The sequence below is a fragment of the Nansenia antarctica genome, assembly GCF_963989245.1.
Source record: "Nansenia antarctica genome assembly, chromosome: 2".
NCBI classification, from domain to species: Eukaryota; Metazoa; Chordata; class Actinopteri; order Argentiniformes; family Microstomatidae; genus Nansenia; species Nansenia antarctica.
In genome coordinates, this window is record NC_137675.1 from 88,900,630 (window position 1) to 88,910,629 (window position 10,000).

Sequence of the window (10,000 nt, forward strand, 5' to 3'; positions counted from 1 at the left end):
AGTAGTAGTAGTAAGTAGTAGTATAGTAGTTGTTATGGCCAATTTTCCTTTAGGCTTTTATTTTGGATGATTTGTGTTTAATGTTTTGAGTTATATTTATATTTCACGATTAATGTTTATTTTATGTTTTTGGTTATTTATGTAAATAATAGCGTTATGTTTTTGGTTATAGGGTTTTATAGTATTAATGTTTAGTCGTAATTGAGTGTCACGTGGTCAGGTGGTAGGATGGGCCCAGGTGTATTTATGGAGTCAATTAGCAGCACCTGGGTGGATGGAAATTAGGTTAGACTGGCAACACCATTATTTTGACCACGACCACGATCACTCCTTTCTATAATCACATAATTTACCGTTCGCTTTAAGACTTTTCGTTTCGTTTGAATACTTTGGATTACTTTTGGACAATAAATGTTTTACATTTTTACAATTTACAAGGAAAGCGTGGCGTGCGTGATTATCCAGCCCAGACTATTACTGTTTTCATTCACATGGTGGAATTGGCGGCTACACTAAGTCAAAATAATTATATGGATAATGGAAGTCGGAACATGGATCATTATATTCTAAAAGGAATGGATTTGAAGAACAACAGTTGGATCATTTGATTACTCGTTGGACCACGTTGGAAAAGGACAACTGTTTGAAAGATCAAACCTTGGGGAGTTCGTGAGTAGCAGTGTTGATAGAACGTAGGAACTAGAAGTGTATACGAGCCGCTGCGCTCGGTTCAGACTGCTGTCCCTGGGATAACAAGCCTAAGCGCTGTCAATGAACTGCCGCCCTCCAATGAATGAACACTGAAACCCCTGTGAGTTGTTTGCATTGTTGCCTGTGTAAAAGCACAACTGTATTGACTCTGTTGAAAGACCTTTTAACCATTTAATATGGAGAATAAAGGAGACGAGGAGATGATTGCGAGGGAAAAACAACTCTATCAATTAATCGCATCACGTAGAGGGAAACTGGGTGTCCTCACTCGCAAGTGTAATGAAATAAACACGCTTATGGAGGCTGGAGACACAACTGATGAAGTCAGTAAGCAAGTTGTTTTTAACCAATACTTGGCACAATTCATGGAGTTGCAAACGAATGTTCAGATTTTATTCATTGATGAGTATGAACGAGAAAATGATCACAATGACTGGTATGAACCGAAATTGGTTGGTTTTAAAAGCTTTTTGGACGGGGTTGAATTTTGGTTAAAGTGTGATGAAGTGGGAAAGGGTAAAGTTGTGGCTGATGAAGTGTACACATTGCACAATGATTTGCATGGAAAGGGTGTGGTTGAGCCATGTGACAGCGTGTCACAAACCGGAAATGCGCACAGCAAAGACTCAAGTCGCAGCAGTGCTGCGTTCAGCTCCTTATCCAATGCGCAAGTTCAACGTGCTGTGCTCAAAGCGCGACTGAGTACCTTGGATGAACAACTCGATTTGGACATGGAAGAGACACTAATGAAAGCTAAGAGAGAAACGGAAGAGACACAAATGAAAGCTAAGAGAGAAAAGCTTAACATTCGAACTAAATTAGCTGTTGCAGAGGCCACCATAAAGGCCCTCACAGAGACCCATTCACAAGTTTCATACACGGCCATGGACAAGCCTGCTGACCTTAGTCGTCCTACAGCAGACAAAACCTGCACGGAATATATTCTTCCAGCTTGGCCAACAGTTTCAAAAATGGTTCAAGCAAAGCAAAGAATAAACCCTGAACAAAACATCTCAAATAAACCCAAACACACTTCATCTCGAGTGGAAACACAAAGCTCCCCAAATGAACCCAAAAGGCTCTTTCAAGGCAATGACACACCTAAATCCCAAAATGATTCTCTCTCTGACATCATGGCAAAACAAAATGCAATAACAGAATTGCTAATAAAACAACATGCAATGTCTCAACTTCCACCAAGAGATGTTTCTGTTTTTTATGGTAACCCACTGCACTACAGGTCATTTATTAAATCTTTTGAGTTAACCATCGAAACCAAGACTGATGACATGGAGCAAAGACTTTATTATTTGGAACAATACACACCTGGAGAGCCAAGGAATCTGGTGCGCAGTTGTTTTCATATGCCACCTAATAAAGGCTACAAGGTAGCCAAGGAACAACTTGAGTGGCATTTTGGAAATAGAATCACCATCACATCTGCATTCATGGATAAGGCATTGAAATGGCCTGCCATCAAGGCAGAGGATGCTATTGGTTGTATAAGTTGTCTCAATATAATGCAGGAAATGGACTGTTACGGATCTAGAAACACCATCCAATTTACGAGTTATTGTCTCTAAACTTCCATTTAAACTTCGAGAAAGGTGGAGAGCAGTTGCCTGCACAATTCATGACAAACACAAGCAGACCGCCTCTTTTAGAGATTTACTAGCATTTATAGACAAACAGCAAAGAATAATGCTGGATCCTATCTTCAGGGAAATTCTAAATCCCTCGGTTAGAGTCTCAGATGAGAAAGTACAGCGCAAACCCTATCCAAAATCGACCACCAGGGGGAGCAGTTTTGCCACAGCTGTTACACCAACATCTACATCTGAGCCATCAAGGTGGCAGCCCAACAGACAAACACCTATCACGACCAGCAGCCCAAGTGCTTTCACAAAGCCCTGCATGTTCTGCAACAAAAGTCATTCATTGGAAGTATGTCAAATATTCCAAATCAAACCAAATACAGAAAAGGTGGAGTTTTTGAAACTTAAAGGAATGTGTTTTGGATGCTTGGAAAGTGGACACATGGGCAGAAGTTGTCAGAAACGCATGTCTTGCAGTGTGTGTAAACGGACCCATCCAACAATCTTACACATACAAACTATGGAAAATCCAAGAAGGGCAACCAGCTCTGATGCAGTTGTCTTCATGGCAACCGGTAAGCAAACTGGGGCCGGAACAAGGGAGTGCGCTCTGGCAATTGTACCCGTCAGGGTTAAAATGGAAAAAGGAGCAAAGTGCATACAGACGTATGCCTTTTTGGACCCAGGGAGCTCAGCAACATTTTGCACTGAGGAGTTGTCCATGCAGCTTCAAGCCCCTGGCAAAAAAACTGAGATACTTTTAAAAACTATGGGACAAGAAAAGGCAACAACCAGTTTTAAAGTACCTGGAATAGAAATAGCAGCATTAGACAGTAACACATTTTTAAAGCTGCCTGATGTTTTTACCGTGTCAAAAATTCCTGTGACACACAACAACATTCCCAAGGAGGAAGACATAAGAAGGTGGGTGTTATGTATTGAAGTGTTATTTTTGAGCTATGTGAACCACCGTAGTTGGAGTGATGAAAAGCGGTATAGGTAACGAGTGTTGCCCGGGCAGGAATGCGGAAGTGATACTATGCCTGCCTGTATACCTGCGGAGGTCAGTAAAGCTACGGAGATAAGTGTTTCGCCGCCTCTGCCTCCATTCTTTATTGTGAATTATAGATGTCATTGGCTATATACATAACAGTGGGCTTACCTGGAGAAGGTTGACTTGACACCTATCGATGCTAGCATTGGGCTACTAATAGGTGTCAACGCCCCAAGAGCTTTGGAACCATGGACGATCATTAACAGTGAAGGTAGTGGGCCTTATGCTGTTAAAACTATTCTCGGCTGGGTTATTAATGGCCCACTTGGCTCTGGGGAAAATGGAAAAGTCGTTGACTCTACTGTACAAATCAATAGAATATCTGTTGCCAATCTGGAAGACCTGTTAATAACACAGTACAACCAGGACTTTATGGAACAACATTATGGAGAAAAGAACGAGCTGTCACAGGAAGATCAGCAGTTTTTGAAAATAGTGTCGGATTCAGCCGAACTTAAAGATGGTCATTACCACTTGAAACGTCCTTTTCGCAACCCCAATGTGATCATGCCCAGCAATAGGCAAATAGCCTATCAACGAGCTCAACACCTGTTGAAAAGGTTTGAAAAGAATCAAGTGTTCTCAAATGAATACAAAGACTTCATGAAAGTCGTAATGGGAAATGGATATGCTGAGGTTGTGCCTCAGAGTGAGCTGCACCATGACACTGGCAGAGTGTGGTATGTGCCACATCATGGTGTCTACCACCCACGCAAAAAGAAATTACGTGTGGTGTTTGGCTGCGCAGTTACATTTGGTGGAACTTCGTTGAACAAAGAACTGCTCCAAGGCCCGGATTTAACAAATACGCTTCTAGGCGTGTTGCTCCGTTTTCGTCAAGGCCCTGTTGCTTTCATCACCGACATAGAAGGGATGTTTCACCAGGTCCGAGTAGCCAAAGAAGACATCAACTTCTTGCGATTCCTCTGGTGGCCAAACGGAGACACGTCTAAAGAGCTTGTAGAATGTAGAGCATAGAATGCTTGTGCATATCTTCGGTGCAGTGTCATCACCTAGCTGTGCAACATTTGCTCTACTGAAAGCAGCTGATGACAATCAAGATGAGCATCCAGAAGAAGTCACGAACACAATTAGGCAAAACTTTTATGTGGATGACTGCTTGAAAGCAGTCAGCAGCACGGAGCAGGCTACTTTTTTGTATCAACAGCTAACTGAAGTATGCTCTAAGGGTGGCTTCCATCTAAACAAATGGATCAGTAATGATCGGACAGTCCTCTCTACCGTTCCTGAAGAGGATAGAGCAAAAGAAGTGAGAACTCAGGATCTGAGCAAGGAACAGCTGCCAATGGAAAGAGCCCTTGCAGCTCAATGGGATGTTGAAAACGATGTATTTACTTTCAGCATAGCAGCCAAGTCCCATCAGATAACCAGAAGGGGCATTCTGTCCATCGTATGCTCTATCTATGACCCATTGGGGTTTTTGGCTCCCATCATACTTGTGGCAAAGCAGATCGTTCAAAGTTTGTGCAAGTTGAAACTGGGATGGGATGAAAAAATCCCTCAAGATGTAGCTCAAACATGGGAAAAATGGCTCAGCTCACTCCACCTGCTGGACACTTTTAGTGTTGACAGAAGCTTTATTCCCAGAGGCTTTGGTGAAATCACATCTGCACAGCTGCACCACTTTTGTGATGCTAGTGAAGTAGGTTATGGCGCCGTATCCTACCTCCAGCTCACAAACTGTAAGGATGAAGTCTGTGTGACCTTTGCCTTTGGAAAAGCCGAAGTAGCACCTCTTAAGTGTACAACCATCCCCAGAATGGAGCTGGCAGCAGCAGTCTTAGCTGCACGATTAGATCATTATGTTGAAAGCAGAGTTGCAATTGTCATTAGCAAATTCCATCTTCTGGTCAGACAGTATGACAGTTCTGCAATATATTGCAAACACAAGTAAAAGAAATGTGTTTGTAAGCCAGGGCTTGACGCTTACCTTTTCCCCAGGTAGCACTGTGCTACCATGTTGAAAAATTTAGTAGCACACCAAGAATTTCAGTAGCACAATGAAAATTGCGCAATTTTCGTCAACAACGACAACAAATTATCATAATCATAACATATCAAAATGATCATAACCGGCTCTTGGCCGTAATAAAAATGGAGACTCACACAATGTAAAGGGGAAGTAAGAATCTTAATTTCAGTTGGCCCACGGTTCGGTATGAACCTCGGTTTTTGGGTCACGGTTCACGGTTCGTTTTTTTTGTTTGTTTCAAATGCTACTATTTATTTACAAACTGTTACTTTATTTTGCTTATACTTATGGAACTTTAACATTTAGACACATTCCAGAATATGACTGGTAAATTGTATAATATAAATATATATAAACAAAACACTTTCAAATGTAAAAAAATTACAGAAACACTTTCAAATGTGACGTGTTGTGGATTGGAACTACGGATCATAAACTTTCAAATGATGTGTCATACATTGAAATCCGAAAAAAGATGAAGTTAGAGTCATTTGAATGTTAGACATCAGGCACATATAGGGTTAACCTCTTTGTAATGAAACCGGAAGCAACCGCTGCTAGCAGCTAGCGGCTAACAAAACACAGCGCTACGAACTATGAGAGCTGTATCCCATATACCCATTATGCGCATTTTAAGCATATAGGACTCGCGTGAAGCATTTCTGCGACACGCGTTTCTGTTCACTGTTTTCATTCCCTCATCGCTTATACACATAGGTTTGACTGCGCATGACAGTAGTTCAGCAGTTAGTCGCACTGGTGCGATTGAATGTATTTCCAAGTCCCACAGAAATATATTCACTCGCAAATGCGACCAAAACAGTCGCACTGTCGAGCCCTGTTGTAAGCACATTTGAATTAATCCTGTATGTAAAAGAAATGATGTACAGTAGATCAGACATTGGAATGTTATATTATTTTGGAATGGACAAATTTGTGCTTAAATGTTTATGTTGAAATCGTTTTGCCTCATTCTAGGCATGTGCTAGTATGGACATTCTACTGGAAGATATTTTTGAGTTTTTCACCCCCTCTTTTTTGATCAAACTCTCTTGGACTATTCACATGCACATACACATGGACTTTTATTATAAAAAACAACACAAACAAAAACAATTACTGTACAATGATATGATATGTTCTAATTGAGAGTTATGTGTTATGACAATGATATGTACTGACTATTGTAATGAAATAATTGATGACGATTTATGTAGTAATGATGTATTTGAATGCTTTATGCTTATTTTGGTTTATGAATAGTAGGCAAAATAATTACTGTATATTGAACATGGTAGCATTTGTTTGGTAGATAGCCATAACGTAGGACTTAATAATTTTCAGTTTTACAAAAATTAGGGGCCGGAATGTTATGGCCAATTTTACTTTAGGCTTTTATTTTGGATGATTTGTGTTTAATGTTTTGAGTTATATTTATATTTCACGATTAATGTTTATTTTATGTTTTTGGTTATTTATGTAAAGAATAGCGTTATGTTTTTGGTTATAGGGTTTTATAGTATTAATGTTTAGTCGTAATTGAGTGTCACGTGGTCAGGTGATAGCCAGCCCAGGTGTATTTATGGAGTCAATTAGCAGCACCTGGGTGGATGGAAATTAGGTTAGACTGGCAACACCATTATTTTGACCACGACCACGATCACTCCTTTCTATAATCACATAATTTACCGTTCGCTTTAAGACTTTTTGTTTCGTTTGAATACTTTGGATTACTTTTGGACAATAAATATTATACATTTTTACAACTTACAAGGAAAGCGTGGCGTGCGTGATTATCCAGCCCAGACTATTACTGTTTTCATTCGCATGGTGGAATTGGCGGCTATAGTAGTGGTAGTGGTAGTGGTTCTGTGTTCTGTGTTCTGTGTTCTGTGTGTTCTGTGTTCTCTGTTCAGGATCAATAACCTGATGTGATCTGATCTGAGACCAGATTCCTCATGTTGTTGCACTTTCTGAAAGTGACCACTAGGAGGTGCTCAAGGTTCACTCTCAGTTCAGCCCACTTGGGTTCTCTGGTGACTGTGTGTGTGTGTGTGTGTGTGTGTGTGTGTGTGTGTGTGTGTGTGTGTGTGTGTGTGTGTGTGTGTGTGTGTGTGTGTGTGTGCATGAGTGTGTGCGCGTGCCCGGGTGTGTGCGCGTGCCCGGGTGTGTGCGTGTGTATGTGTGTATGTGTGTGTGTATATGTGTGTGTGTGTGTGTGTGTGTGTGTGTGTGTGTGTGTGCGTGCTGTTTACCTACCTCATGGGATGCGTTTCTAAATCCACTTAGGAAATTCAAATCTGATCAGCAGTCATGGAATGCCTCTCGTCCAATCAGATTACCCGGTCCCTTTATGACGTCATCACCTCTGAAACCTGGGAGGTTGTCATTCATCCCCGTGACAGTTATGAGACAGCTACATGTCCCTACCGCTTCCACTAGCATTGCTAAAAATGCTAACTGGGAGGTTTCTGGAAGAGAATAACCTTGAGGGACACATTATTATAACCCAGTTCTCCTTGGTCGACACATGGACTACACCCGTGTGTGTGTGTGTGTGTGTGTGTGTGTGTGTGCGTGCGTGCGTGTGTGCGTGCGTGACCAGGGGTGTATTCCATCAACGTCGCGAAAGGAAAATCTCGGCTTATTTTCATAAATCTCGCGAGACTTTCCTTTAGCGACTTTGATGGAACACCCCCCTGTAGCGTATCACCACCTCCACCAGCCAATGGAAACAGCTCTGGTGTGGGTTGGATAAGAACGCACGCCACCCTGTCCTTGTACGTTGTAGAAATATTAAAAGATTTATTGTCCATAACGCTCCAGGTTGTGTCTCACTGCCAGTTGACATTAGGGATGCAACCTCAGCACATATGTTCAAGTCAAGACTAAAAACCCATCTTTTTAATATTGCCTTTAAATGACTAAATGATTAAATTATGATTATATAATCATTAAAGCACTTTGTGCTGCAACGTTTGCAGGAAAAGCTCTATACAAATACAAAATATGTTTATTATGATCATGGTTATTATTATTATTATTATTATTATTATTATTATTATTATTATAATCAAAAGTAATCCAAGGAATCCAACGCAAAGACAAGTAATAAAGCAGACGGTAAGGTATGAGATTAAAGAACAGTGTGAACGTGGTCAACATAATGTTTTCATCGGCCCAGGTGCTGCTAACTGTCTATCTAAACACACCTGGACTATGCTGTCACCTAAACACACCTGGACTATGCAGTCACCTAAACACACCTGGACTATGCTGTCACCTAAACACACCTGGACTATGCTGTCTATCTAAACACACCTGGACTATGCTGTCACCTAAACACACCTGGACTATGCTGTCTATCTAAACACACCTGGACTATGCTGTCACCTAAACACACCTGGACTATGCTGTCTATCTAAACACACCTGGACTATGCTGTCACCTAAACACACCTGGACTATGCTGTCACCTAAACACACCTGGACTATGCTGTCTATCTAAACACACCTGGACTATGCTGTCACCTAAACACACCTGGACTATGCTGTCACCTAAACACACCTGGACTATGCTGTCACCTAAACACACCTGGACTATGCTGTCTATCTAAACACACCTGGACTATGCTGTCACCTAAACACACCTGGACTATGCTGTCTATCTAAACACACCTGGACTATGCTGTCTACCTAAACACACCTGGACTATGCTGTCACCTAAACACACCTGGACTATGTTGTCTATCTAAACACACCTGGGCTATGCTGTCACCTAAACACACCTGGACTATGCTGTCTACCTAAACACACCTGGACTATGCTGTCACCTAAACACACCTGGACTATGCTGTCTACCCAAACACACCTGGACTATGCTGTCACCTAAACACACCTGGACTATGCTGTCTATCTAAACACACCTGGGCTATGCTGTCACCTAAACACACCTGGACTATGCTGTCTATCTAAAACACACCTAACTGTACCTAAACACACCTGGACTATGCTGTCACCCAAACACACCTGGACTATGCTGTCACCTAAACACACCTGGACTATGCTGTCTATCTAAACACACCTGGACTATGCTGTCACCTAAACACACCTGGACTATGCTGTCACCTAAACACACCTGGACTATGCTGTCTATCTAAACACACCTGGACTATGCTGTCTACCCAAACACACCTGGACTATGCTGTCTATCTAAACACACCTGGACTATATGCTGTCACCTAAACACACCTGGACTATGCTGTCTACCTAAACACACCTGGACTATGCTGTCACCTAAACACACCTGGACTATGCTGTCACCTAAACACACCTGGACTATGCTGTCTATCTAAACACACCTGGACTATGCTGTCACCTAAACACACCTGGACTATGCTGTCATCTAAACACACCTGGACTATGCTGTCACCTAAAACACACCTGGACTATGCTGTCACCTAAACACACCTGGACTATGCTGTCTACCTAAACACACCTGGACTATGCTGTCACCTAAACACACCTGGACTATCCTGTCACCTAAACACACCTGGACTATGCTGTCACCTAAAACACACCTGGACTATGCTGTCACCTAAACACACCTGGACTATGCTGTCTACCTAAACACACCTGGACTATGCTG